Raw genomic sequence first — 9,982 nt, 5'->3', positions numbered from 1 at the left:
AGGGACAGGAAGCAAAACATTTTGAGCAGGTCACTAAGGGTAATAGTGAGTGGTACCACTCCTGTTTCCATCTCTTGGTTCCTGGACCCGTGAATCCTGGCTATTGGAGAAACAGAACCATATATTGGATGCTGGTTTAGAGCATATACAGCTTCCTGGAGAACATTGCCCTAACCCTTCAAGCTATTGCCGCCTGGCTATTGCAGTATTTATGTTTTTAAGAGGCCATTCCATCGTTCTATCAAGCCAGCTGCTTCAGGATGATGGGGAACATGGTAAGACCACTGAATTCCATGAAAATAAACCTATTGCCTCATTTCATTTGCTGTGAAATGAGTCCCTTGATCTGAAGTAATGCTGTGTGGGATACCATGACAGTGGATAAGACATTCTGTAAGTCCACAGATGGTAGTTTTAGCAAAAGCACTGCATACAGGGAAGGTGAATCCATATCCAGAATATGTATCTATTCCAGTAAGAACAAAATGCTGTCCTTTCCATGATGGAAGTGGTCCAACGTAATCAACCTGTCACCAGGTTGCTGGCTGATCACCCCGAGGAATGGTTCCATATCGCACACTCAGTGTTGGTCTCTGCTGTTGGCAGATTGGGCACTCAGCAGTGTCAGTAGCCAAATCAGCCTTGGTAAGTGGGAGTCCATGTTGCTGAGTTCATGCATAACCTCCATCCCTGCCACCATTGCCACTTTGTTCATGAGCCCATTGAGCAATGACAGGAGTAGCTGGGGAAAAAGAATGGCTGGTTTCCACTGAATGTGTCATCCTATCTACCTGATTATTAAAGTCCTCTTCTACCAAGGTCACCTTTTGGTGGGCATTCACATGGTACACAAATATCTTCACTCCTTTGGCCCATTCAGAGAGATCTATCCACATACCTCTTCCCCATACATCCTTATCAACAATCTTCCAATCATGCTCCTTCCAAGTCCCAGACCATCCAACTAAGCCATTAGCCACAGCCCATGAATCTGTACATAATTGCACATCTGGCCATTTTTATTCCATGCAAAATGAACAGCCATATGCACTGCTTGAAGTTCTTCCATTGGGAGGATTTCCCTTCATCACTGTCCTTTAAGGAAGTCCCAGAAAGGGGCTGAAGTGCTGCTGCTGTCCACTTTCAAGTGGTGCCTGAATATCGGGAACCATCTGTAAACCAGGCACGAGTTTTCTCTTCCTCAGTCAACTGATCATAACGAACTCCCCATGAGGCCATAGGTGCAGAGTGGGAGAGGGAAGGTAATGTGACTGGAGTGGAGACCATCGGCATTTGGGCCACATCCTCATGCAACTTACTTGTGCCTTCAGTTTCTTCTCGAGCCAGATCTCTGATATACCACTTCTATTTAATGATGGAGTGCTGCTGTGCACATCCAACTTTATGACTCTGTGGATCAGACAACACCCAGTTCATGATGGGCAGCTCAGGCCTCATGGTGACTTGGTGGCCCACTGGTTAGGCATTCAGTCTCTACTAAAGCCCAGTAACAAGCCAAAAGCTGTTTCTCAAAAGGAGAGTAGTTATCTGCAGAAGATGGCAGGGCTTTGCTCCAAAATCCCAAGGGTCTGCCTTGCGATTCACCAATAGGGATCTGCCAAAGACTCCAAACAGCATCGCTATCTACTACAGACACTTCAAGCATCATTGGATCAGCCGGATCATATGGCCCAAGTGGCAGAGAATCCTGCACAACAGCATGAACCTGTTGCAGTGCCTTCTGTTGTTCTGGACCCCACTCAAACCTAGCTGCTTTCTGAGTCACTTGATAAATAGGCCACAGCAACACACCCAAATGAGGGATATGTTGCCTCCAAAATCCAAGGAGACCCACCAGATGTTGTGCCTCCTTTTTAGTTATGGGGGAAGCCAGATACAATAACTTATCCTTCACTTTAATAGGAGTATCTCAACATGCCCCACACCATTGGACCCCTAGAATTTCACTGGGGTGAAGGTGTCTGAATTTTTGTTGGGTTAATCTCCCAACCTCTGGTATGCATATGTCTCAACAATAGGTCTAGAGTCATCAATACTTCTTTGCTAGGCCCAATCAGTATAATGTCATCAATATAATGGACCAGTGTGATGTCTTGTGGAAGCAAAAGGCGATCAAGATCCCTACGGACTAAATTATGCCATAGTGCCAGGGAGTTGATATACCCTTGAGGAAGGACTGTAAAAGTATTCTGTTGGCCTTACCAGCTGAAAGCAAACTGCTTCTGATTGTCTTTTGAAATTTTTATTGAGAAAAAGGCATTGTCCAGATCAATAGCTGTATACCAAGTACCAGGAGAAGTACTAATTTTCTCAAGCAATGAAACCACATCAGGAACAACAGCTGCAACTGGAGTCATCACCTGCTTAAGTTTATGATAATCTATTGTCATTCACCAAGATCCATCTTTTTTTTGCACAGGCCAAATAGGTGAATTAAATGGGGATGTGGTGGGAATCACCACCCCTGTATCCTTCAAATCCTTGATGGTGGCAATAATCTCCGCAACCCCTCCAGGGTTGTGGTACTGCTTTTGATTTACTATTTCTGTAGGTAGAGGCAGTTCTAATGGTTTCCACTTGGCTTTTCCTACCATAATACCCCTTACTCCACATGTCAGGGACCCAATGTGGGAATTCTTCCAATTGCTGAGTATATCTATTCCAATTATGCATTCTGGCACTGGGTTTGGGGACTCACTGGACCCACTGTGAGATGCATCTTAGCTGAGACTCCGTCAATAACTTGACCTTCATATGCCCCCATTCTGACTGGTGGGGCACAATGATGCTTTGGGTCTCCTGGAATTAGTGTCAATTCAGAGCCAGTGTCCAGTAATCCCCGAAAAGTCTGATTATTTCCTTTCTCCCAATGAACAGTCAGTCTTGTAAAAGGCCTCAGATCCCTTTGGGGAAAGCTAGGAGATTGACATTACAGATTTTTGGCAATGTAGTGGAGTCCTTCCTCAAAGGGACCTGGCCTCCCCTTCATTAGGGGTTGTGGGTCTGTAAACTGACTCAAGTCTGGGAATTGATTGAGAGGTCGTGACTCTGTATTCTGGTGATTCAATCTAGCTTGCTTTTCACATGACCTAGAATTCTTCTGTCTATACAGATCAAGTAAATATTTAGTAGGCTTGCCATGAATTTCACTACTAGGAACACCATGAGCAAGTAGCCAATGCCATAATTCCACACGAGTCAGACTATTCTGATTACTGTTACGATTCTGCTGTCCATTACGGTAACCACCTTGCTTTTCTCAATTAACTGCTGCCACTTGGCCCCTACTACCATGGGGTCCAATCAGCCCCATCGTAGTTAAGTGTCTTAGTTCAATTAGGGCAGTTTCCACTGTCAAATCAGGTTTACATAAATAGCAATCACAGCAGTCTTCAAGGATGCTGGAGCTCCCTTCACAAATTTATTCCTCACCATACTGATGAAAGGCATGTCTTCTGGACTCTCCATTTCTGGTTCTAGGGGTCTAATCTGATAAATCCATTCTAATAGGCCAATTTCCGTAAGCCTCTGGATACCTTCTTGTACATTATACCAAGGCAGATCTGGTACTTCAACTTGACTTAAAGTAGGCCACCACATAATCCATGCCTCAGCAAGCCAACCAAATAAACTATTAGCTTCTTTCCTAACCTCTCGAGCTGAAACATTGAATGAAGAATCCATACTTAGTGGGTCTAAATCAATAAACTCAGATTGATCCAATCTTACATTCAGTGCACCATTATCCCACACCCTCAGTAGCCATTCCCATACATATTCTCCCGGTTTCTGTCTGTACATGTTAGCAAAATCATGTAGGTCTTTTTGGGTATAGCATAACACCTCCTCAGTCACACTTTCTATTTCACCTTTTGAGGCTCACTTGGACTTAATTTTAGTTATAGGTCTAGCAGCAACAATGGGTGATTGAGGCAGTTCCTGAGAGCATTCAGCAATGTCGTCCATGGCCTCTGCCTCAGGCAATGACCCAGCAGGACCAATTTGGCTAATCCCATCGAACTGAGGTGGAGGGGATAATGGTTTTACAGTAATCCATTCAGATGGGAGGAATTCAACAGAATTTATAGGCTCTTCTTGACTATCTGTCCATATGTCCCCATTCCAGGTTTCAGGATCCTATTTCTTCCCAATCAATGCCCTCACTTTAACGTCAGACACCATTCTGGGTTGGCAATTTAATTGGTGTTGTAATTCATTCACCCTTACAATAAGACTCTGGGTTTGTTTTTCAGCAATATCAGCTCTGTTATTAGAAGACATAAGGCATTCTTTCAGAGCACAACTGGAAGCATTTATGTGGCGCTTAAGCTGAGACTCAACAGCTCTGAGCTCATCTCGCTCTTTCACCACTTTGTCTAGTGTAAGTAGGACCAACCAACCAGCTTCCTTATACTCCTCATGCTGACAAATTTGCAGAAAAGTATCAAATATGCAATCATCCAGAGCGTCACTTCTCACAAGGACTTGATCTATTGGTGGTGCTATATTGCATATTAATGTTGCCACTTCATGCCATGGATTAGTGGGGCCCGCTTTACTAACAGAGGCAGGGTCAATAGTGTCTTTAAGATTAATCAAACTGGAGAACCAATTTAAGAAGTCCATCCTTATTATTTTGTCTCTCTAGATGCACTCTCGGCACCAAATGTGTTAGACTGGGTTCTCTAGAGAAACAAAACCAGTAAAGCTTATACATATATATATACACACACACACACACACACACACACATATATATATATATATAGAGAGAGAGAGAGAGAGAGAGAGAAATTTATCTTAGGAAAATGGGTCACACACTTATAGAAGCTGGCAAGTCCAAAGTTCCTGGATCAAACATCAAGCTGGAGGCCTTTCCATGTCAAGCTGGAGGCTTTTCCCGACTCTTGCAGCTGCAAGGGCTGAGGAGCTCCAGGCTGGTAGGCAGTACACCAGCTGTTGACTCTAACGAATGATGAATCCAAGATCTCCAGGCTGAATGGTGGATTGTTCACTCACGAACAGTTGTAGACAGCACAACAGAATCTCGATCTACAGAAGAATAACTCTTTCCCAGGATGTCTATAGATATACTGAAAGCAGGCCACATCCCTAGGGAAACTCCCTTTCAACAGATTGCCTGCTCAAAACATAATCATCTGATCTGATCCCATGATGGGAATAACCACATCACAACAGCATAAATCACACAGAATTGTGGTCCAGCCAAGTTGACACACAGCTCCAACTATCACAGTAACACTATGGAACCAGAGCTCCCTTGATAACTTTAGTGGTACCAAGTACAATATGGGAAAGATATTTTACATTTTACCCAGCAATAAGATTCTCCTATTCTTTGTTTTGTTATTGCTATTGTACATATTCTATTTTTTCAAATCTAGAATGCAAATTCTTGAGGTTAGAAACTATGTTTTCTTTATGTTATTAATCACTATATCTCCCAAATACTATTTAGGAAGACAGTAATATTAAACAGAATGTTTCCAAGATGGTGAATGGTTGAATTGGAAACTGTAACACCAGAAAGTAACCCAAGTATAAGATAAAGAGTAGTTACACTGACAAGTAAGTATGTGAGGAAGGAAACAGTTGTATAAGGAAGATAATATTTTTAGATATGTTTAATTTAATTAATTTATTTTTATTATGATTTGGATGCAAATTTATAAATATATTCATTTTACTCTCAATAGGTCATGTGCATTTGATTTCATGGCCCAATTACAATACCCAGGCATAAAAAACTCTCTTCCCCTCTCCTCCCTATAACTAACCCCTCCATGTGCTCTTCTTATCTATGCATTCCTGTCTGTCCAGCTTTCCCTCTATGTGAATGCTGACCCTCTGATGTCTCATAGCTGATTGATTGATCTAAGGGGTGCCTCTCCCCAGCGTAGGTGGGTACATATCCCTGGGGTAGGTGTTATACCTTCTACCATAGGTCTTTCTACTGGGGCTGATGGCCAATCCACAGCAGTGAGTCCATTTCCAGGCCTGAAGGATAACCCAGGGCCATAATCTCAGGGGTTCCACCAGTATCTATCTGACCAGTAATTCTGGCCACTTTTGTGTTTTTGAATTTTGTTCCACATTTTTCCTTCCACTCCATCCAGAATCTCCAATTTTGATCCCTTTCCAAGTGGTTGGCATTGGTAGCCAGGCACTGTCCAGTTCTTCTGGTCTCTGGGTCATGAAGACTGGGGTCCTCATGGTCCATCATATCTTTGGACTAATATTTTCCAAATACTTTTGATTTTCTTCATTCTTCTTTGCTCCAGGTGAGAAAAGACCAATTGTTGCATCATAGGTGGCTGCTCGAAAACTTTTAAGACCCCAGTCACAACTCACCAAAGTAGAATGTAGAACAAGATTTTTATATACTATTTTGTGCCAATTGAGCATGATGTACTTTGAGACAATGGGTCTTGAGCCCACAAGCCTGGTGATTCTCTCCCTCAAGGTGTTTGTCTCTGAGTAGCTGCTCCAAACTTGTCCTTTGTTACTTCTGTAATGTATGTGGATAATTTTGTGGCATGAATGCATATGTAAGAATAAATTTAGCTCTTGGTCTTGGGTATATTCCTGTTCACCTATCTCCACCTGATCCTCTTACCTGCCTATACATTTACCCATAGCCTAGTGTTTGGTGCCATGGTAACACAGTATTGTGCATGTAACACTAGTTGCCTCTGTTGTCTATATCTTTTGTGATGTGCATGTAATACTAGTTGCCTCTGTTGTCTATATCTTTTGTGAACGTTTCTGTGTTCTTCCTTTCCCCACTGTCACTGAGCTGGTCACAGACTCTTTCTGTACTGGCCCTTCCCTCACCCAAATCAACAAACTAGTCCAAAATTTTCCCGCCACATCCCTCCCATCCCTCATAACCAACAAAGTGAGTTTCCTTCCCTGTGTAAACCTTTCCTTGACTTTTTACAATAATGGATTCATTTAATATGTATTCTTCTGTGATTGACTTATTTCACTCAGAATAATGTTCTCCAAATTCATCCACATTATGGGATGATTTGTATATTCTTCATTATTCTTTAATTTTGAATAGTGTTCCATTGTGGGAATGCACTGTAGTTTAGTTATCCATTCATTTGTTGTGGGCATTTAGGTTCTTTCCATCTCTTTGCTATAGTGAATTGTGCTGCAATGAACATGGAAGTGGATGTGTCTATCCATGTCTTGGATCTCACCTCTTTCAGCTATATTTCTAAAAATGGATCGCTGGATCAAATGGTATTCCTATTTTCAATTTTTTAAGGAAACACCATACTATTTTTCACACTGGCTGTACCATTTTAAAGTCCCACTAGCAGTATATAAGACTTCCTGTCTCTTTGCATCCTCACCAAAACTTGTTATTTTGTCTTGTGAACTGTTCTGCTATTGTTGGCATAACATGATATCTCATTGTTGTTTTGATTTCCATCTCTCTATTAGCTAATGATCATGAGCACTCTCTCATGTTTTTTGGCCTCCTATATATCTTCTTTAGTGAAATGTCTGTTCATATCCTTTTCCCACTTTTGTACTGGTTGTTTGTCTTTTAGGGGTTGAGGTGTTTAAATTTTCTATAAATTTTAGAGTTAAGTCCCTTGTCAGATATATCATGTTGTTGCTGTTGTTATGTGCCATCAAGTCGGACCTGACTCATAGAGACTCCTCCTTAGGTTCCCGAGGCAGTATCACTACAGAAGTTGTTGTTGTTGTTGTTGTTATGTGCCTTCGAGTCGGCCCCGACTCAGAAGTAGATGGCCCCATCTTCCTTTCGAGGAGTGGCTGGTGGGTTTGAACCACCAGGCTTCTGGTTAGCAGTCAAGTGCTTTAGGCATTACACTACCAGAGCTCCTCAGATATATCATACCAAATATTTTTTACCAATCTGTACTTTCTCTTTTTACCTTTTTGGAGACGTCTTTCAACATACATAAAAATTTAATTTTTAAAAGGTTCCTGTCATCTATTTTCTATTCTTCTGCTTGTGCATTTTGGGTTATTCTTTATCATCTATTTATGCCATAAATTAGGGCCCCTAGATTTGCCCCTATTTTATCTTGGATGAACTTTGTACTTCTGGGTTTTACATTTAAGTCTTTGATCCAACTTGAGTTAGTTTCTGTATATGAGGTGAGGTATGGGTCTTGTTTCATTTTTCTGCAACTGGAAACTCAATTTTGCCAGCTCTGTTTGTTAAAGAAGATTAAAAAAAAAAAACAAATAAACAACTCACTGCCTTGGAGTCAGAGGAAGTAGATTGCACAACCTTCCTTTCAAAGAGTACCTGGTGGGTTTGAACTGCCAGGCTTCTGGTTAGCAGTCAAATGCCTTAGGCACTACGCCACCAGAGCTCCCTAAAGAAGCTATACCTTTCCTAATTAATGGGTTTTGGCCCTTTTTCAAAGATCAGCTGTCCATAGGTGGATGGGTCTATTTCTGGGTTTTCTATTCTATTTCATTGGTCTATTTGTCTATTTGTCTATCATTGTACCAGTGCCACACTGTTTTTGACTACTGTGGCTGTATAACAAGTTTTGAGATCTGGGAGTGTGAGTCCTCTTACTTTTTCTTTTATTTCAGTAGTTCTTTGCTTATTTGAGGTCTCTTTCCTGTCCATATGAAATAAGTGATGGTTTTTTCTATGTTGATGGAATCTGGATTGGGATTACATTGAATGTATAGATCGCCTTTTGGAGTTTTGACCATTTCACAATATGCAGTCTTTCTATCCATGAACATGGCATATTCTTCCTTTTATTTAGATCTCTTGTAGTTTCTTGTAGTAGTATTTTGTATTTTTCTTTGTTTAGGTCTTTTGTGTCCCTGGTGAGAGTTATTCCTAAGTATTTAATCTTTTTGATAGCTACTGTAAATGGTATTGTTTTCCTTATTTCTTTTTCAGAGGCCTCTTTGTTGAGGTAGAGGAATCCAACTAATTTGTGTATGTTGACTTTGTATCCTGTCACTTTGGTGGACCTTTCTATTAGTTCCAGTAATTTTTGGCCAATTTTCTTGGGTTTTCTATGTATAGGATCGTGTAATTTGTGAAAAGAGATAGCTTTATGTCTTCTTTGCCAATTTGGATGCCTTGTATTTCTCTTTCTTACCTTACTGCACTGGCTAGAACTTCTAATATAATGTTGAATAGAAGTGGTGATAGAGAGGATCCTTGCCTGTTTGCCATTCACAAGGAGAATGCTTTGACTCTTTCTCCATTGATGAAGATGTTGACTGTTGGTTTTGCATATATGCCCTTTATGATGTTGAGGATTTTCCCTTCCATTCCTATTTTGCTGAGAGTTTTGAACAGGAATATGTGTTGGATTTTATCAAATGTCTTTTCTGCATCAATTCATATGATCATATGGTTCTTTTGTTTTGTTAATTTATGTGCTGGATTACATTGATTGTTTTTCTAATGTTGAACCCTCCTTGCAAACCTGGTATGAATCCCACTTTGTCATGGTGTATTATTTTTTTGATATGTTGTTGGATTTTATTGGCTAGTATTATGTTGAAGATTTAGGCATCTATATTCATGAGGGATATTGGTCTGTAATTTTTCTTTTTAGCGGTGTCTTTACCTGGTTTTCGTATCAGTGCTATGCTTGCTTCACAGAATATATTTGGGACTATCCTATCATTTTCTGTATTCTGTAATAGTTTGAATAATATAGGTGTCAGCTCTTCCCTGAATGTTTTATAGAATTCTACAGTGAAGCTGTCTGGGCCAGGCCTCCCTTTTTTTTTTTTTTTTTTTTTTTGTGGGGAGATTTTTTATGACCTGCTCAATTTCTTCTTTTGTTATTGGTCTGTTTTTTTTTTTTTTTTTTGACTGGGTTTGTTGAGGTAGGTTTTGTGTTTCTAGAAATTTGTCCATCTCTTCTAGGTTCTTGAATCAGTTGGAGTGCAGTTCTTGATAATAGTC

The sequence above is a fragment of the Orycteropus afer genome, unplaced genomic scaffold (assembly GCF_000298275.1).
Source record: "Orycteropus afer afer isolate SDZICR_OR568_19922 unplaced genomic scaffold, OryAfe1.0 scaffold00349, whole genome shotgun sequence".
Lineage (NCBI taxonomy): Eukaryota > Metazoa > Chordata > Mammalia > Tubulidentata > Orycteropodidae > Orycteropus > Orycteropus afer.
This window is presented reverse-complemented; position numbering follows the sequence as displayed.